We start from the raw sequence: 22057 nt of genomic DNA, 5'->3' as shown, positions 1-22057 counted from the left end.
ATCAAGAATACAGGATTTCTGATGAAGGGCTTTTGCCCGAAACATCGATTTTACTGCTCCTCGGATGCTGCCTGAACCGCTGTGCTCTTCTAGCACCACTAATCCATAATCTATGTTTTTGTCAACCAACTTTAAAACCTATATCTAAAACTGAAACAAACTGATATACAATCCCCAGGCGTGAACTTGCCCTGAGTTCATATTTGTCTCCACACTACGAGCACTGCACTCTATCAACTGGACAATACCCCTCGTCTTCACCTCAGTCTGACTGTCGATACTGAATCTGTATGCTTCTTAAATTCAGATTTCGGTATTCCAATTCCCTTCCAACTACAATTCCTAATTGCAACTAATTCAATCAGAAATATTTCTTGCTCTGCTGTCGACACATGTTGATATCCTGGGAAGACATGACACTGCCACAGTGTTGATGCACTTGAAACCCACACATCCAGGCTCATACCGTGAGGACATGAGTGGAACCCCTCCCCATCCCCTTGCAGCTGTTGTAATTTACAACAAATACCTGCTCACCAATATCAATATTTTAGTGATTTTACCTTCCTCATCCTGCCACGTTTATGTTCGTTTGGTGTAGGATATTTCTTTCCTTGCTGAGTCTGTTCTATACGCGACTTCACACCAATACAAATGTCAGTGGCTCTGAACTGTCCTCGAGAATGGCCGAGCAAGCCACGCAACTCAGGACAGATCACAAAATCTGGTTTTACCTGTATTACACATGTCACAAAACATTTTTTTCAAGAAGGATGAATCCCTTTCCTCTGTTATCACAATTTTTTTCGTGAAAATCCTTTTTCATTCACATATTTACCTAATTCGCTTCTTAAAGCGAATTCTCTATGTTTCTCCAACTGACTGTGGCGTTTACCTTCACAAAACCGTTGGTCGTGATTGTGACCGTCAGAAAATGATATGAATTCCACTATCAACTATTTCATTGGAAAGGTGAAGTGTCCATTCTTGCAGATTGCTGAGGTTAATTGGACATCTGAATGATCTATATTAGAATGGTGAAAAAACAGAATGCACCAAAGACAGGAAAGGGGAGTGTTCTGATCAACACCGAGTCGGAAACCTGTGTCTTTGTGGAATGTGACGTGGTGACTCATTGGAAAGTTGGTGCAGGTATTTGGTAAATTTTCCTCTCAGTTGTGCTGGAGATTCAGCGAGGATCTGCAAAGTCACTGACAAAGTGAGGAAAGACCGTTGATCCGGAGAAGCTCTGTGAGGAGGAAGGCAGATGAGGTTGGGGTAGGTCAGGGAGCTGAGGCAGTTTGTACTTGTTGGACAAATCTTGAATTTTCGAGGAAGACTTTCCCAACAAATTCGTAAACCAAGAACACAGAGTGAGGCAAGCCTGTTTCAATGATGAGGCGGTGTCAACATTTTGTGCCTCACGTTTAACAAATATTGGGTGTCACATCAGGATGAGAACTATGCTCACAACGGCCATGTATGTCATAGTTTTGTTCAATTTCTAGGACCAAGAACCTTCCAGGCAGGTTTGGGCGACATTTCCGTTAAATGTCAAGATGTTGCCAATCGCTCTGCTCATTAGGTAGTAGAGGTCACCACTTCTGGGCGAGGGACACATATTCTTTCTGTCTTCATGGGCGGGTGACAGAAAGTCTGGCAGAAATGCCATTGAACATAATAAATTGTATCGAGTTGCAGATATGTATGGAATTTCGGTGTCTTTGTCTTGGCCAGATTTTATTGTCCATTCCAAGTCGGATGAGCTGCTAGTCGGTTGTTTCGTTGATCTACTGCAGCCTGGTTGGTGTAGGTGGAATCTGAATACCATTTAGAGGGAGATCCAGCATTTTGATCCTGCACACCTGAAGGACGGTGATATCTATTTCAAATCAGGTTGCCAAGTGGTTTGGAGGGGAACTTGAATGTGACTGTGTTCCCAAGAATCTGCTGCCCTTGGACTTATTTGTAGATTGAGAAGTTGCTATCGAAAGGACTTCAGTATCATTCTGCAGTGATCATTACAAATTCTATAACAAGTAATTATGGGGAATTGCATGAAGTTAATATTGATGAAAAGGAGGTCGTCCAGATAGCAGTTGTACGGGAAAATGCGCAGAGACTGGGAACTAAAGTGGTCCATTTGGCCTTTCCCGTTCTGTCATTCGACAAGACCGTGACTAATCCAATTCTGTATGTGATCAGCTTCTCCTTCACCCTCAAATATGGTTTGCAGCATTTTTAACAGGAATGTATGCACCTTTCCCTTAATTGTTTACGAATACTTCACCTTGACCATCTTTAGTGTTTTTAACATGGCAACGATGGGTCAGGTGAGTGAACCAAAATGCGGACAAATGGATAAATGAGGGTTAATTTGAAATTGCCCATTAGCAGAAATAATAGTTTAAAAAAATTGCATTTATCAAAATGACGAGCAATGACAGAGTATAAGTTACAGATGGATCAGGGCATCCTCATGTGTAGAATGCAGAATAATTGAGTCAAGAGTAATGGGGAAAGTACACAGGACTGGATGGTAGCGCCTGCCACATAGTATGTTCTAACTCTTATCTAGCTAAGAAACTGTGAGTTGACTCGTAATAGTAATAACTGATAATGCTTATTTATTTAACATAACTAATATTATTATAATAAAATACACTCCAAACTAACAGATTACACAATAAATCTGTTCAACTATCTTGTGCTTTATGTTAACTCTGGATGCTCCAATACCACCACACGAAATCTTGTCCTTGATCCATGTGGTTATGATCGTCGAGTCTTCGTCACATGCTCCCAGGCATGTCTTCCCTTCCTGGTTGCCGCTCCTGAAGGTGGGGTTACAGTGAGTCTTGCCCGTAAACTTTTGTTGCGCCCATTTGGGAGGGTTGTCGCTATCTTCCAATCCATAGATCAGTGCTCGGTGACCTTAATTAAATGAACCCAAACAGGAGTTGACATGTCGATGGAAGGCTGGTCCTTGAGCACCCATTTCTTGAAGTTTTAGTTGCACAGAGGGGAACACTCTACAAAGAACTGTGCGCGCTGCCGCTGTTTCTGATAAGCAACTCCATATTGTGATTGATCTGGGCATGGCGTTCAGGTCAGTTACATCAATTGGGATTCAAGTGAATATTGTGTAATCTGCAACGGTTTCGTCAGTTACATGCTGTCAGTCTGTTGCTGCAGGTTGTGTGGGTTCCACAGCTTGTTTATTAGCACGATCAATTTGGGCAATGCTCGGCTCAGTTTCCCAGCATGCCTCATCTTTTGTCTAGTTTTTATGTAAATCCATCATTTTGGGTGCTGTCCGCCCACAGAATTTAGAAGTTTTCGGGGTAATTTTTCGGGGTAATTTCGGGGTAAGCACTTGGTGTCGGTTACTTCAGTTGGTTAAAGACGGCTTTAAAAGCAGAATAATTGCAAAGAGATGGGTAATCCTCGCCGTGGCTGTGTAAGTTTACAGCTTAATTGATTGGAGTATCTCCGCAGGGAAGGTTTGATCATGGGCAGAGAAGCTTGAAGAAACTTTTTTTTTCCCGATGACGACCTGCAACTAATGAGGTGTCACAGGGAGCAGTTCTGGCGATATAATTAATTCCAGCACAATGACTTGAGCAATAAAAGTGAATGCACGAACTCCATATTTGTAAGTGACACAGACGGAAGGAGAAGGTAAATGGTGAAGATGATGCAAGCAGTTTATCTTGGGATGAAGTAGCTGAAGTGACTGTGCAAAAAATTGGCATCTGTGATATGAAAATTAAATGTTTGTGATGACGCACTGTTTTCAATCAATTGACTGTGATTTATTTGAGAATGATTCGAGAAAGCCATAGGAAAGAACAACTTCAGTTGCTGCATTGACCAATAGAAAACTTCTCGCAGCTTACAGGGAATACAAATTTACCAATGGCAACTATTTCAAACACGGTGATGTCTGAACACCCACATCTTTCCTAGCAGATCGCGCCTGCAATAATATGAACGGTTTTGCAGCCCTTTTCTTCGGATATGACAGATGCATTGGAAGCGGGTGAGAGAAGTTTCACAAAACAAATCCCGACAATTGAGGTGTTTTCTTATGTAGCGAGGTTGAGTTGTTTACTTCTGCGTTCACTGCAGTTTGGAAAACTGAGAAGAAATAGTTCTGAAAAAAGTGTGCTTGACCGGTTAATTGCCTAAAAAAACACGTTCTTTCAGTTTGCAGGAGGATCGAGGACCAGAGGGCACAGCTCACACAAAGGGGGTTTTTTTGGGAGAGATGAGGAGGACTTCTTCCCTCAGAGGGTAATGTATTACTCGCTATCAGTTAGTATATTGAAGACCATTGTAGGGCAGATTTTTCATCAGTATGAATTCGAAGGCTGTTGGGATAAGGCAAGATTCTGGATATGAAGATTAACAAATGAGCCATTATGGGACTGAATGGCACAGCAGACATGATCGGCTAAATGTCATGGGTTAAAATCGGGATCAAACGAAACAGCGGTTTGCTTCCCTTTCAGTGGTTGCTGAGACTTTGACATTCTCTGCCTGAAAATGTGGTTGAGGCAAAGTCTTACATTTTATTTCACCTCAAAGGCAAATAGGCTCCAGGCCAGCAAGAGGGGAAAGATTTTCGAGATTAGAGAGGATTTCAATGCTACAATCATATCAACTATGATCCTATTAAATCAGGGTACTGTTGGGCTGGACCTTTATGGTTTTATGTGATAAAGTGTTAATAAGTTGTGTAAAATAATCCTGGCCTTAAAATATAAGTGACAGTTTAAAAAATGTGAGTGGATTTACCAATAAGCTTCATCATAATTTTCACACATGCAATGCGAGCAGGAAGTCATCAATTCACTCCTCAGTCCTCAGCAGACCGCTGGAAACGAGGCCAGCTTGCCAACTTTCCACATGAGACTATCTGTTCATACAAGCCATCAATTGGGTAAACTTCCTCTGGACTGCCCGAGAGTTATTTAAGTATTACAACACAAAAACTAATCTGCACATAGTATTCATGATGTAATCTCATGGATGTCTTGTAAAACTGTAGTGTAGCATCTTTACTGTAATTTTCAATTCCCCACACACACATAGAGACAATGAGGTTTTCGCTGTGATCTGTCATTTGATCATAATGAGCCAGATTTGGTGATTAATCTGATGGAATTTATAATATTGCCCAAATGGTGAATTATATAATAAATGGTATGTCCTAGTAATATCAATTCATTTCTATTTCTCCCTCATGTTCCACAGACGTTTTCTGCACTAATCAGTACAGTGTGTGCTATTAAATAATAGGCAGCAAGCGAGGAGCAGGAGAATCAATGTGTCAACAGAAGTTAATTGCCACTGAATCGCACAAGCCTTCGTCATCATTACCCACCATAATCTCCTCTCCTCGCCGATGTCTGAGTGGGTTTATGTAAAACCGCAGCAACATATCTTACACTGATGTGCGTTTCCTACCACTTTCCAATTCCAACATCAAAACTTTCTTCTCTTTATTCATCCATTAAATCCTCCATCTTTGCCTATGCCTCAGCTCCTCTCTTGCTGAAACTTTCATCCAAGTCTCTGATAGCTCCAGAGTCAAGTATTCTCATGTCTCATTGCTTCCATAAACTTAAACTCATCTACAATGCTGCTGTCTATCCTTCAATCCAGTCAGAGTTACACTCACCGTCATTGCGATGCTCACTGACCTGCAAAGTGCCATTCACACATCACCCGTATACTCACTAACCTACACTGTCCCGTTCAAAAATCAACCTTCAATTAACTGACCTACCCTTTCCCATTCAACCTTACTTTTGTACTCACTGACAACACTGCCTGTTTCACCAATCAATCTGTAACCATTACCTATACTGGCTTCTGGTGTGCTGAAATTCCATTTTATTGATTTCAATCATATGAGAGTCCCTCATGGCATAACTTCTCCAATGCTCTGCGTCCTAAATCATTTTTAAAATGTTTGCTCAGACCTTCCCCCTTCCCGCCCTGTCCAAATGTCTATTTAAAGCCAACGTCTTTGCCTCTGATTCTCGCCCTGACCATGATTTTAACTGAATGTAGAGCTTGTGGTGCCATAATGTTTCTTATTTTTTAGCATTTCACTTCCGAGTTAACATGGTTTTCAATGTTGGACAGGGCATATGAGCAATTTTGACCGGCGTGTATGAAAGTTGTTTTGTGCCTATACACTGAAAGACTGTGTTCAGCACTGTCAGCTGATGATGTTTTTACCTCCATGAGGATGCCCGACATCCACCACCACACCATGGGAGGTTTGAAAAGCACCAGGAAGAAAATGAGCCATTTTGAATTAATTGTTTAATAAAGTGACTTGGCAAGGTGAACGAAGGGATGTTCAGTTGACGAACGGTGGCAAATGTTAGTCACATACTTCATAACAATCAGAAAAGCAAAACGCAATTCATGAAACGATGAAACCTTCATAATTAACAAATGTCTTCAACGTGAGTACCCAATGCAAAAAGAAAAGACACACATCATCATGAAAACTGCTGATCTGTGATAAGTTGTTTTCTTTATTTACGATCAAATACTTGACTGAAGTAAAGCGAATTAAGTGGGAGAAAATTGATAGGAAATTACATTGCAAAAAGATATCAGGCGAAATAGCATGTAATTGTATGTGTGCGTGTAAAAATGCAACAGAGTAGCTCAAATCTATTTGGGAAACTAGGAAAATGACCCTGGGGACTTTTACACAGGAGCAAAGGGGATAGCAGATAATTCAAATCATTATTTTGAATTGATTGTTTTAATGGTGAGATTCAGAAACACCCTAATGTGTTTACAGCTATTAACAACAGGAACAAATCTTGCAAAAGGGCCTGTTTTCGTGGCAAAAGCAATGCGATGAGAGAGAAATTATCCACCAGCTACTGATGGTCTGTTTCCACTTTCTTTGAAATATTTTACCACAGAGATATTCCTGGTATTCTTTAAGATGTCATTGAAATCACAAGATGTCAGGAGGTATCCAGTAGATTCAAAACAATTGCTCACGGGATTGCCATCTTCAAGGAGGCAGGGAAGACAGAAAGGTAAAAACTATAGACCTGATAGCCTTATATCTCTGATGAGGAAACTGAGTCTGTTCGAAGAGAAAATGTTCAGCAGGATACTTAAACAAAGGAATGAATTCAAAAGTCAACCTCGTATTCTGTAAATTAAATTGTGACTAGAAAACGTATTGAGTTGTTTCAGGATATGTCAAGTGGTGACAAAAAGTAAAGTATTAGACTGCGTATTTAGTTTTGTTAAGCAATTTGCAATGTACAACTTAAAATGTGTATGCAGAAGCTAGTCCCTTATGTGTTGTTTTCAGGGATTGAAAAACTCTTAAGACACAGAAGAGTGAGTCAAACTGTTTCTATTTGTTTATAAAGATGCAATTAGTGCATTACCACAGCCATCATCCCTTGGACGCTCCTTCATTACTCTCTATAATAATTAATTGGAGAAGGAGGTAAACACAATCTATCGACAGTTGAGGATGACATAAAAGAGTTTAGAGTGCATGCAATGATTATGAGAACAAAAAGTTTCAAAAAGCGAAAGAGGTAGATGGTGTTCATTGTCACAAAATAATGAGTTCGGGATAAAAACACCAAAAAAAACCCTATATTTTTCACATGCAGAGAGATTCTAAATAAAACAGCAGAACAGAAAATTTGGGTTTTGCTGTGCATGGAATTTAAAATGTTAACATACAGGTGCATCAAGAATCTCGGTCAAATTACTCGGCTGATCATTGCGTTAAAGAAGCTGACTTACAGTTAGAGTCATAGACCATGTTCTTTGTGACCACAATCGAAAGTCCCGAAGATCGTGTTCGGGATATCGTATCTAGTTTCTAGAGGATATTTGTGTGAGACCGAAAAGATCCAGTGGTCGTGGCGCACATCGGTACAAATGTCACAGATAAAATGAGGGCAGAGGCCTTGATAAGGTGCGGGGGGGACGAATAGCTCGAAGATAAACTAAGAAAACCAAAACCAAGAAGGTATTGTTCTCTGGGTTACTACATAAGCCACGTGCCAATTGCCAGAGGCTCACGAAAAGTAAGTAAATAAATGCTTGAATCAAAGATTGGTGAGGGCTAAATGGATATGAATTCTTCGGACATTGGCAGCAGTACTGGGGAAGAAGGGAATGTTCCGATGGGATGATCTTCACTTGGACCATGCTGTGAACAGTGTTCTGGCAAATCACATAACTCGGGCTTTGGACAGGGTTTCAAAATACAAAGTTCAGTTCTGGTGTAAATTAGAAACTCCGAATTAAAGGCTGACGTAAGAGTGCTGGAATCCGAAGAGTTTATTTAAATCTCCAGCACAGACAGAGATTGCATGGAAAGGGTGAGCAAACAAACTTCGAGAACAGTGAAAAAACAAAATGACAATGAAAAGTGAAGTCCAGTTCGTGCAGAACTGAAGTTGTTGTACCTGAATGCACCCAGTTTTAGGCGTATGATAAATGAGCTTGTGGCGTTAATCGAAATTGGCAGGTAAGACGTGGTCGGTATCAGAGAGACGTGGCAGCAAGGGGATTACAAATGGAAGCTGAAAATTCAAGGAAAAACATTTTTTTCGAAAAAATAGGCAAATGGACAGTGGGATGGGGTTGCCTTATGAGTAAGAAATGAAATTAAATTAATGTGAGGCGAAATCGTGTCAGATGTTGTGCAATCTATGTGTGTAGAATTGAGGGACCACAAACTTTAAAAAGAACACAGTTGGAGTCATGTATATTCCGTGTACCGTCGTCAGGGGCTGGGGTGCACGGCATATCTGTATACAGAAAAGATATGTGGGAAAGGCAAACGTGCAGTGATCATGGGGTATTTCAATTTGCAAGTGGATTTGAAAAATCAGCTTGATATTCGATTGAAGAAAAGTAATATGTAAAATGTCTATGAGACGGATTTTCGAACAGCTCGTCGTGCAATTTTAATCTGCAACTTGAGAGGGAGAAGATAGAATCAAACGTAACGGTATGACAGCTGAATAAAGGCGACAACAGATGCACGAGGAACGAGCTGCTTAGAATTAACGGGGAGAAGAGCCCAGCAGAAAAGACAGTGGGCAAGCAATGGCAGGTTCGACTGCCTGGCATGGAAGGGAAGCCAGCAATTGGGTACACAATTGGCTTGATGGTAGGAAGTAGAGGGTAATTGCGGAAGGATGCACTCAGATTGGAGACTTGTGACGAGTGGAGTGCATCAAGGGTCAGTGCTAAGCTCATGGATGTTTTTATTTATCAATGTCAATGACTTGGATGTGAATGTGCATGCATGACCAGTAAGATCGCAGATGAGGAGTTTGTCATAAATTTCTGCAGGAGCTTGATGAGCCAGAAAAGTAGACCGAGACAGAACAAATCAAGTTTAATATAGGGTGACATCTTTCACTTCGGAAAGACAGACCAAAGTAAGAGTTTTATGGTTAATGGGCAGGCATAAAGAGGTGTCGTGTAACAGAAGGATCTTGGAATTCAGGTTCAACGTTCTCGCAAAGTGGAGTCAAAGGAAAACAGATCAGTGAGGAACTTATTTGGCACACTGGCCTTCATTAGTCAGGGCATTGGGTATAGTAGATGGGACGTTATCAGACAGTTATACACGTGATAATGCCACACGTAGAATATTGTGTTCGGTTTTAGTCACCTTGTGATAGTAAGCACTTTAGTAACGTTGAAGAGTGCAGAATAGGATGCCAAGAATTTTGCGAAGATTAACGGCCTGAGTTACAGGGAGAGATTGGACAAGCTGTGACTTTATTTATTAAAGTATAGGAGATTCAGGGGGCATCATATGGCGTGCATAAATTCATGAGAGGTATAGATAGGGTGATTGTATTCTGTCGTTTTCCGAGGGCCGTGGAAACGCGAATTAGAGGGCATCAGTTTAAGATTAGAAGGGAAACAATGAAAAGGGAACATGAGGGGTAATTTTTTTTGACAAGTGAGTTTACACATATGAATGACCTTTCAGCAGAAGTGATCAAGGAGTTCATTAACAACTTTAAAAATGTATTTGGACAAATACGTGTAGCAGAAACCATTAGAAGGCTACGGGCTGAGTGCTGGGAAATGCAAAGCAATCGTGGAGGTTCACTTTGGTCGCTATGACATTCCACCCTGACCTTAAATTTACCTGGACCATCTCTGACACCTCGCTCCCCTTCCTGGACCTCTCCATCTCCATTAGTGACGGCCGACTTGACACTGACATTTTTTACCAACCCACCGACTCCCACAGCTACCTGGATTACACCTCTTCCCACCCTATCTCTTGCAAAAATGCCATCACGTATTCCCAATTTCTCCGCCTCCGCCGAATCTGCTCCCAGGAGGACCAGTTCCACCATAGAACACACCAGATGGCCTCCTTCTTTAGAGACCGCAATTTCCCTTCCCACGTGGTTAAAGATGCCCTCCAACACATCTCGTCCACATCCCGCACCTCTGCTCTCAAACCCCACCCCACCAACCGTAACAAGGACAGAACGCCCCGAGTGCTAACCTTCCACCCTACAAACCTTTGCATAAACCAAATCATCCGCCGACATTTCTGCTACCTCCAAAAAGACCCCACCACGAGGGATATATTTCCCTCCCCACCCCTTTCCGCCTTCCGCAAAGACCGTTCCCTCCGTGACTACCTGGTCAGGTCCACACCCCCCTACGAGCCACACTCCCATTCAGGCACTTTCCCCTGCCACCGCAGGAACTGCAAAACCTGTGCCCACACCTCCTCCCTCACCTCTATCCAAGGCCCTAAAGGAGCCTTCCAAATACATCAAAGTTTTACCTGCACATTCACGAATATCATTTATTGTATCCGTTGCTCCCGATGTGGTCTCCTCTACATCGGGGAGACTGGGCGCCTCCTAGCAGAGCGTTTTCGGGAACCTCTCCGAGACACCCTCACCAATGAACCAAACCGCCCCGTGGCCCACATTTCAACTGCCTCTCCCACTCTGCCGAGGACATGGAGGTCCTTGGCCTCCTTCACCGCCGCTCCCTCGCCACCAGACGCCTGGAGGAAGAACGCCTCATCTTCCGCTTCGGAACACTTCAACTCCAAGGCATCAATGTGGATTTCAACAGCTTCCTCATTTCCCCTTCCCCCACCTCATACTAGTTTCAAACTTCCAGCTCAGCATTGTCCCCTTGACTTGTCCGGACTTGTCTGACCTGCCTATCTCCTTTTCCACCTGTCCACTCCACCCTCTCCTCCTTGACCTATCACCTTCATCTCCTCCCCCACTCACCTATTGTACTCCATGCTACTTTCTCCCCACCCCCACCCTCCTCGAGCTTAACTCTCCATGCTTCAGGCTCACTGCCTTTATTCCTGATGAAGGGCTTTTGCCCGAAACGTCGATTTCGCTGCTCGTTGGATGCTGCCTGAACTGCTGTGCTCTTCCAGCACCACTAATCCAGTATTTGGTCGCTGTGGGCGAGTTTGGCCCAAAGGGCCCCATGTTAGAGGATTGTACATATCTATGGCAGGGTTTTCTGAGAGGAATTCAGGAGACACAGCAGACATTCTTTCCAAGGAACATGAACGTGGAAAAGAAGGATGAGACAACCATGGGCGACGAGGGAAATCAGGGATATCAGAAAAGCAAAGGAGAAATCCGATCATGCGATGACGGGCAGTGGGAAACCAGAGGTTTGGAAAGTTTGCAAAGACCAACAAAGGGCAATAAAAGAGCAATGAAGAAGGGAGAAGATTAAATATGAGGGGAAGCTAAACAGTAGACTAGGGGCAGCACGGTGGTTCAGTGGAGTGCATGGTTGCAGGGACCCAGGTTCAATTTCCACTCCGGGTAACGGGATGTGTCTAGTTTGCACATCCCCCCACCCCCACCGCGTCTGTGTTTGTTTCATCTGGGTACTCTGGTTTCCTCCCACGTTCCAAAGATGTGCAGGTTAGGAGAATTGACCATTCTAAATTGCCCGTAGTGTTAAGTGCATTAGTCAGGGGTAAGTGTAGGTGAATGGGTCCGTGTGGGTTACACTTTGGAGAGTCGGTGTGGACTTGTTGGGCCAAATGGTCTCTGTCCACACTTTAGATTAGCTACTCTAAGAGTGTGTTTCAATTCACAAACGGCAATAGTGGGCATTTGTCGTTCCGCTGGTCAATTGCACTGGAGGGACAGTAGTGGGGGACATGAACATGGCTGAAAAAGTGTACAATTATTTTTTTCTTCAGTGCTTCTGCTGGACGACACGAGTGATACCCTGAAAATTCAAGAGAGTGAGGGGCCGAACTGGCTATGGTGGCCTTCAACATGAGAAGCTATGACAAGCACTGAATGGCCTGAAAATGCATAAATCTTCTGCACCATAGGATTACACGCCAGAGTTCTAAGGTAGTGAAGAGACAGTGGATTCATTAATGGTGATCTTTCAAGAATCATTAGATGAAGGGAGTAAAGTAAAAGGTAAACATGGGGAAATTATGGACCAATTAGCCAAATCTTGGTTGTGGATCAGATCCTGCACTACAATGTGCGAGAAGAGATTTCCGAATACTTGGAAGTGTATGGTAAATTATGGCAGAGTCAACATGGTTTCATCAACGGGAGTTCATGCCAGATAGATCTGCTGGAAGTATTTGAGAAAGGAACGAGCAGATTAGACCAAGAAAAAAACAATGATTATTATCTCCCTGGACTTCAATAGAATCTTTGACAATGTGCTGACAGGACGCCACTGAATAAGATAAGGTCCATGGTATCAGAGGCAAGGTGCTAGCTTTGTTGTCTGGCAGAAATCAGAGAATGGGGATAAAGAGGTCGTTCTCAGGATGGCAGCTGGTGGCAAGTTGTGTTCGGCATGGATGTGTTAGGACAACAACTTTTCACTTAACAAATTAATGTCCTGGAAAAGGAATTGAGAATACTCTTGCGAAGTTCTAAACTGACGCCGAGATAGATAAAAGGACACGTGGCACAGTGAAGGTGGGGAAAGCTGAAGAAGGATTTGGACAGGCTAGGAGAGTGGGCAAAGAAGGGACAGATGGAGTACAACATGGGAAAGTCAGAAGTCATTCACTTTGGAAAGAAGAAAAGAGGCATGGACTATTATTCAAATTTTTAGAAAATTCAGAAATCTGAAGTGCAAAGAGAAAACTGTCATCCAGAATTCCCTCAAGGAAAACTTGAAGGTTAAGTCAGAATTTAGGAACGAAAATGCAAAAATGGCGTTTATGTCGAAATGACTTGAATATAAAATCAAGGACGTAATTCCGAGGCGCTACAAGTCTCTGGCCAGACAACATTTGGAACATTCTGCGCCGTTTTCGGCGCCATATCTCAGAAATCATATCTTGGCCTTGGAGCATGTTCAGAGGAGGTTCACAACAATTATCTTCGTGAAAATTTTAACATATGAGGAACATATGAGTACTACTAGTCCGTATTCGTTGGTGTTTTAAGAATATTGGGGGAATCTGATTGCAACATACAGAATACTGAATGGCCTGCACAGAAGAGTGTGAGGAAGATGCTTCCATTTGTAGTAGAGACTGGCACCAAGGGTATTAGAGTGGAGGGAAAACCTTTTATATTGGAGATAAGAAGCATCCTCGTCAACCAGCGAGTGATGCATCTATGGAATTCACAGCAACAGAAGGCTGTGGTGCCCATTTCATTGACCGTATTTAAGAGTTAGATAGATAGGTTTTTCAGTATCAAGGGGATCAAGTGTAACGGGCAGAAACAGGGAGAAGTGGGTTGGGAAACTTATCAGCTTTGATTGAATTGAGGAGCAGATGCGACAGGATGAATGGCCGGATGTTTGCTCCGCGGTCTTATAGTCTTATGGTAGTACTAACAAGGTAGTTCTTTAATACTTGTTTAGGAGCTACCGGTATTGGACTGGTGTGAACAAAGTTAAAAATCATATAACACCCGGGTATTGTCCAACAAGCTTATTTCGAGTTCTCCTTCATCAGGCGTTCACAAACCACATAATTAACTCACACATAACTTATAGTAAAATACCTTTACTGTAAATGTCGTACTCTATGATCCTGCCCCACTCGCTACCTGATGAAGGAGCAGTGCTCCGAAAGCTGGTGCTTCCAAAAATACCTGTGGAATATAAGTTGGTGGTGTGAGAATTTTAATTTTATAGTTTGTGGTAGAAAGGAATAAAGAATCATACTGTTAAAATCCGTGAGATTCAAAGGGTGCATGACAGAGGAATGTTGAGTAGATGTTTCCAAACTGATGGAAGTCTGGAACTAGGGGCGACTTATTTAGTGATCTCGGGATACTCGTTTCAAAATGGGATGCAAAGGAATACCTTCTCTCAGAAGGTAGCGAGCCTGTGATCTCTTGAACCAAGAGACTTCTGGAGTCTCAATCACTGAAAATATTTTCAAAAGCAAGTCGATTGACGTTTTGTCCTACTGGAGTTGAGCAATACAAGGACTAGCATGAAATTCGATTTGATGATTGGAGTATGTCAGGTATGATCATAATGAATGAAGGGTTGAAGCTCTGAATGACATAATCGTGCTCCTATTCCTTATATTCCTCTGTACTGATATTGAATAATCAGTGTTTTGATCCTGGAAGTTGTGTTGTGAAATGCTGTATTCAGGCGGACCAGATGACCAGGTGATTCAAGTCTGGGCGAAGTTATGGGCTGCATTCAGAGTCAATCTAGTTAGAACACGAAACGTAGAATAGTGCAATACAGGAATGGGCCATTCGTCCCGCAATGTTTTGCCGACCATGACGCAAAATTAAACTACGCCCTTCTGCCTGCCGTTATTCCATATCTCTCCACTCTTTTTATATTCACATGCCGTCAAGACGTTTCTTACACGTCCCTTTCACCTCTGTCATCACCACCACCACCCCTAACAGTGTGTTTCAGCCTCCTGACAATCTCTTTTGGTCTTCCGCACAATCATAAATACATGCCCAATAGTTTTTGATATTTCATCACAGTGACAGAAATTCTGCCTGTCAACTTTCTTTAGGTATCTCATAATTTTCAAGAAATATATGAAGTCCCTCCTCAGCCTCTGTACTCCAGAGAAAGCAGCTTGAGTTTTTATACTCTCCTCAAAGATCATAACATTGAATCCAAACAGTGTCTTGGTTATCCTCTTCTTCACCCGGTCCAAAACCTCTTCATGCTTCCTGTCATGTGGTGACCATATTTGAACGCAATGCTCTTACTGCAGCCGACGCAATGCTCTTGTAAAGCTGCAAGATAACATTCCGAGCCTTGTACTCACTTCCCCGATCAGAGAAAGCAGGCATGTCAAATGCCTTCTTTACTACCCTCTATAATTGTTTGATCACTTAAAGGGAGTTGTGTTATTGAACCCCAAGATCTTTCTGCTCAATAATGCTGTTCAGGGTTGTATCACTAACCGTGGACTTTTTCTCAACATTTGATATCCCAAAGTGCAGTACCTCACATTTATCCAGGTAAAACTCAATATGCCATTTCCCCGCCCATACCTCCAACTGATATATATCCCACGATATCATTCAAAATTATTCTGAAGTATTCTCCTTTGAGCAAACCAATTATGAATCCACGCAGCCATTCACCGTAAATCCCATGCATTTTAACCTTCTGGAAGAGCCTTAAATAGAGAGTTGCAGTGGTCGTGAAGGTACTGCCAGGGGTGATGTTGGTGATGGTAGATGCGATAAGTCTGGTTAAGAAACATTGCGATATGCACATGAAATCGAAGGAACGGAGGGTTATCGGCCAACGGCAAGCAGAAGAGATTAATTATATTTCACGTCATGTTCAATATAACTTTTCAAAAACCCAATCGCAATCCGTGCCGACAACATCCACTATTCTACCCTCATCAATCATCTCCGTCACCTCTTCAAAAAAATCAAACAAGTTAGTAAACATGATCTGCTCAAAAGAACGCCAGGCTGACAGCCCTTAGTTAGGCACTGTTTTTCGAAACAATCGTAACTCCTATCCTTTGAATTCTCTCCAAAAACTTCCCAAGCACTGATGTGAGATTCATCAGCCGAGAGTTTCCGATATTATGCCTGTTTTCCTTCTTAAAAAAAAAGAGGACAAGAGAAAAAAAAGAGGGCGGCACGGAGGCACAGTGGTTAGCTCTGCTGCCTCACAGCGCCAGAGTCCTGGGTTCAATTCGCGCCTCAGGCGACTGACTGTGTGGAGTTTGCACATTCTCCCCGTGTCTGCGTGGGTTTCCTCGGGGTGCTCCGGTTTCCTCCCACAGTCTAAAAATGTGCAGGTGAGGTGAATTGGCCACGCTAAATTGCCCGTAGTGTTAGGTGTAGGGGAATGGGTCTGGGCGGGTGTGCTTCGGCAGTTCAGTGTGAACTTGTTGGGCTGAAGGGCCTGTATCCGCACTGTAATTAATCCAATCTTAAAAAAAAGTTATGCGTCAATCTTTCGCAACCTTTTTTTTCATTGGATGGAGTATTGAATACAAAGGTTATCAGGTCATATTACAATTGGATAAGACTTTGGCTGGCCACATTTGGAACATTACATTCCGTTCTGGTCTCCTCAATACCAAAACGATGTGGATGCTTTGGAGAGGTTGCAGAGGGCGTTCACTAGGATGTTTCCAGGTATGGAAGGCACTCGCTGTGAAAAGATTTCGAGAAGATTAGGAATACTTTCATTCGAAAGACAGAGGTTGGCAGGAACATGATTGAGGTCTCCAAAACCATGAGACGTATGGACAAGGTGAATCACAAGAAACTGTTATTTCCATAATGGGGGAACCAATTACTTGTGGTAACGAGTTCAAAGTGAGAGGGAAAAAAAGGAGGATATGCGTGGAAAGTTCTGTGCGTAGAGGTTGGTGGGTGGCTGCAACCTGTTGCCAGCAGAGCTGTTGGAGACGGGTGCGTTGGCGCTATTTAATATGTATAAAGACAGATCCGTGAATGGGTGGGGAGAAAAGGGACACAGACGATTATGAAATATGTGACAGGTTCAGAAAGAGAATTTGGATCAGCACAGGATTGGACGACCGAAGTGCTTGCTCCTGTGGTGAAACTTTCTTTGTTCTTTCTGCATTGACGCATGCCCTGTATTGCTGGACTTCTCTTTCGACCCCAGATACTGGACTGAGGAGGTGATAAGCTCAGACCAGGTTCGGTGGGTCTGGTGGTGTTTTCTCCTGTGGGAAGAGAATGGTCTGCCTCTGTGCTGACCCATCCACCAGGACCGCCGTGTCTCTATCGACAAATCATTGTGTAAATGTCCCATATTTGCCTTGGTCACGTTAAACTATGCAGGCAGCGCTCAACTGAGAAAGTTCCATCCTGTGCCCGTTGGCCTTTGAAGGTTGGCATCAGTTCCAGATCACAGAACATTCAGAGACATCTCAGGGGTGGTGTGAACCTCTAGCCATGATGGATGGGAGAATCGGGCTTGCACATAATCAGAGGGATACCATGGTGTGGGAAAGGTAGTTAATGAGCTGAGTTCGCTCAGATAGCTCGAGGAAACTAGCTCGGCCTCGTGGAAATAAATCCTCTGTCGCACACAGTGAAAATGGCACTGGGACACATTATCCTTAAATGCAGCCCAATGAGCCGAGTATTTTGATTACTACATTTCCAGTTACAAAGCTGCAGAACAAATGCTCATTGAAGACTCTCCAGCATCTGACCACACGCAAACACCTCATTCACACGTCCTTCTGAGAATCACTGGCGTATGTTGCAGGATACTATCAAAGTGTCTATATTTCCTCATTCTAAAATCTGTGAACATGTCCTGCCACTGACATTGTCAATCTCTCATTGTCTGTATATTTCACACAGCCCTCCCATATGTTGGCATTTCAACGAGTTTCCTGCAATCTCTCTCGAACAGTGATTTTCACACGCACAACACCCCTTGTCATGGCTCAACGGAGATATCGAGATCTACATGGATGGGAGCTGCACACCCTGTCACTTCCACTATCGTTTGTAAATTTCCCCAAGCTGACCAGTGATGGAACACACTGTTACCCAACAACGCACTGGTGGTGGAATTCACTGCTCTACATGCTGAGAGGATAACTGATCCTTGTTCATAGATTAAGTGACTGGCGTTCATTGCACAGCTGTATTCGTTGGATAGATAGCTCATCTGTGTTTTTAGATCTGTACACTGGTGAGGTCGGCACAGCTCCCAGTGCTGGACAGATTAGATGAAACAGGTTAATAGATCAATGTGTTTGAGATCTACACAGGTCCAAATACTCGACAGATAACTAGTCCAAGTTTATAGGTTAATGCATGAAAATTCTTACTTGGTCTGGTCTACTTCTGATTCCCGATGCAGACTCTTAACTGCTTCTGAGAGATGAACAATGAACGCTGGTCCAGCCAGGGATGCCCACTTCGTGTGAGTGAATTAAAGAAGACGTGTCTGCGCTGGTTCTGTGTGGTGGATTGATAATGTGATATTGACTGAATGATTGATTGATTTAGTGTCATGTGAAACCAAACTGCAGTGAAAATCTTTACTTATGAGCAGTGCAGACAGGTCATACCAAGCAAGGATAGGAAGATCAGAAGTACTTAGACTGAGGTATAGTGGTTAACATGGACAGGTAGTGGAATAGGCAAGAGTAAAGTTAGGAAGATCAGCAACATTTGAGGTGAGAGATTGCATTCATTCGTCTAATAACAGCCTGAGAGAAATTGTTCCTAAACCACTTCGTTAATGTGCTCAGGCTTCTGTGTCTTCTTCCTGATTTGGTGTGCAGAACACTGACCATCACTGAAGCCAACCTGCCATCCATGAACACCATTAGCACTGCTTAGTTCCATGTAAAGTCTGCCAGCAGGATCAAGTACCACGCCCAAACTAGCTTCTGTACTTTCTTATGGTCCTGTGCACAGCAGTTGCCATACCAGAGGCTTTCTGTTCCGGATAGTATGCACCCACAGACCCTTCCGGCACGCGCAGCACAACTGTGGTTGTGTTGGAGATTTCCAAATGAATGTGATCTAGAAATTCGCTTACACCAACACCACAGTGTGCTTTCAATGGTGCATAAGTTGTTAAGAGTCCTTATGGTCACCCCGAATTTGCTGAGGCGCCTGAGGAAGAAGAGACGTTGTTGAGCCTTCTTCACCGTTGCAGCTACGTGGGAGTTCCAGAACACATTGTCTTTTATCATCATTCTGAGGGACTTAACGCTATTCATCCTTTCAACCTCAGTTCCATTGATGTGGATGAGGCCGTGTGCTGCTCGTTTCTTTCGGCAGTCAAAGATTAGTTCTTTAGTTTTGCTGAAGTTGAGAGTGAGGCTGTTCTCATTGCATCACGTCAACAAGCCCTCGACCTTATTTCTGCATTTTGCTTCGTCTTTTTCATTTATCCTTCCTACTATGGTGTTGCTGTCAGCAAACTTGTCGATGGCATTCCATTGGAATTTGTCAGCACAATCACGGTTGTACAGGGCGTGCAGGCAGGGGCTGAGGGTCCATCCTGCGGTAGCTGCAGTGTTGTGTGTTATCATGAAGGAGGTGTAGTTACATATTCTCACTGACTGCAGTCTGTGAGTCGGGAACTGAGGATCCAGTTGCAGTGTGCGGAGATTAGGCCAAGGTCACGCAGTTTAGAGACCAGTCTGGAGGGGATAATGGTCTTGATCTAACTAATCATTTCAGCTCATTAGGCAATATATTTTTCTGTATGTACATCCCTGTGATTGGGCCCTCCATGTTTCACTCTAATAATGTTGCAGTATGGCCATGCACAGTACATCACACTCTCACTCTCTTGGCAGCAGCCGTTGCTTCTTCATTCAGAAGCAGTTCGCCCATCCCATCCTCATCGAGTCTCCACGTGGAAAGAAAGGGTGACCTCTCGTAAAAATGCCATTCACTTGATAAACCTCTCAAAGCACTCGCCCCCTCAGGACTCCCCACTGCCAATTAACCACATCAAAATGTCCCGTGTGTACTCAGTGCAATGGGGCCACTGGGGACCTCAGGGAGCAGACCATCAGGGAGATGGAGCAACACTTTCCATGTCTGAATTTCAGGGTGAACCGTCCAGTACACACTGTATCACTAAGTCCAGTAATCTTTCCGCATTCAAATAATATACATCCTTTTCATTCTTATGGAAAATTTGCAGGTTCAGAGTTACTCGCCTTATATTCCATCTGTTAAACTATTATGCATGCTTATCCATTCACAGACTGTTTACCTCCACTGGATCAATTAGTTCCCTGTCTACCTTCGTGTCATGAAAATTTAATTCGAACTCATTTGCTCCATATAACTGCACAATTGATATAGATTGCAAATAATGAAGGGTCCAGCACTGTTCACTGTGTCACTGCAGTCATGAAGTTCTGTAAAACTGAAAAAACACGACGTTTTGCCAGTGGACAGGATCTTCAATATGAGACCGAGACGTTCCCTCCACCAGGATTGTGTGCTGGGTGCTTCTACAGGACATATCCATCTGTGACAAGTGGCTTGTGAGAATGATTTCCTCTTATTGATTCGCCCATCACCTCCCACAGTCTGGCTACTGTATACTTGAGGCGTGTCCGTGCCCAGTCAGTGGTGGCGCCGTGGAGACATTCTCGTGATGGACATTGAACTCTCACTCACAGATTACGTTCTGTGCCCTTGTCAACTTAGTGTTTTCTCTGATTTATTTTAACATCAAGAGGAACGGAATTATCACGGAAGGCATTAGAGGTTCATCATCAGGTGATTCTTCGATCAACTGTCACCTGCTACCATGAGATTTCCCCACTTCTGGAATCAATGTTGGGTAATTCCACAGTAACACCTTCCCTGTCTGCATCCCGCGATGTCCCCACCACTGGTGGGTCTTTCCTGCCTGTCGAACAGGATCTTCCCAGGAATGGTGATGGGCTTCAACTTACATTACCCATCGGGTCTAATTCTGTGATAAGATTGTGTCAGAATGTTTTCTCATTAAGCAAAATAAGGAATAAACGGAAACATGAAGCAGGGAACAACGGCTTAATAATGGCTTAAAATGAAAGGTACTCTATCTGAATGGATGTCTTATTCTCAAAGAAGAATGTGACATTTCAATGTATACATTGACGGAAATGGATATGGTTTAAATGCATTAGAGAGGCAGAGCTGACTGGTATCTGATATGGAGCACAGAATATCCAGAACACTTTACACTTAGGAGTGCCATGAAAAAGTGAAAAAAGGAGTTAAAGGAGATCTCTGAATAAGGACGATATGATATTCCATCACGATCGCACATGAAACACCCATGGTATTGGCTTAATCTTATCGGTATTGTCTGCAAAGACAAGCAATACCAAGGTTTACTCGAGTTTGGGAGGAGATTCGAAACTTGAGGCTGAGTAGATCTCACCAATCGTAATGGGCAGAAGACCTTTGTGACATGCATTTTTATGACTCTCTCACAGTTTCAAACTGACATTTCCCGGTACGTTCTATCCATGACATGATTTGTGAACGGACGACCGTCAGTAGATTGAATAAAAGAGAAGATCCCTAGGTAATAGATCCCGTTCCATGGAGAAGGAGACACTGTTCCGTAGTCCGGTCAGGCAGTTAAAGGGGGGAATGTGCTTTCCCCGAGTTTTCATTTCTTCAAGACAGAGGATCGTTCACAAGTTAAACTAAAAGACATACATTTCCCAACTCTGTTTGTCTCAAAGGAACAGAGAGAGAATCTTTCAGGACAGCAACGTTTTCACCCACCAAGTTAGTAACTGGAAAGAAGTGACCTTTGTCTGCTCTCGAGTGATCTAGTGTGTGGGAATGCCCTCGAAACGGTCTTATGGATGTGTTGTTGTTTGCTTGGGGAGACAGGATTTCTTATAGATTACCTCACATTTTTGTGAATAATTCAGAAGTTGTCATTTGTTATTTCAGCTCTCATTATTTCAAAAACATATCTGAATACTCATTTGAAAATCGCTCTCTATTCTCATTCAAACTGATAATTCTGCTTCCAGCCTGATGGATAATGTGTTTGTTTTCCTTCCTCACAGTTA

The sequence above is a fragment of the Chiloscyllium punctatum genome, chromosome 35 (assembly GCF_047496795.1).
Source record: "Chiloscyllium punctatum isolate Juve2018m chromosome 35, sChiPun1.3, whole genome shotgun sequence".
Classification (NCBI taxonomy): Eukaryota; Metazoa; Chordata; class Chondrichthyes; order Orectolobiformes; family Hemiscylliidae; genus Chiloscyllium; species Chiloscyllium punctatum.
Note: the sequence above shows the minus strand (reverse complement) of the source record.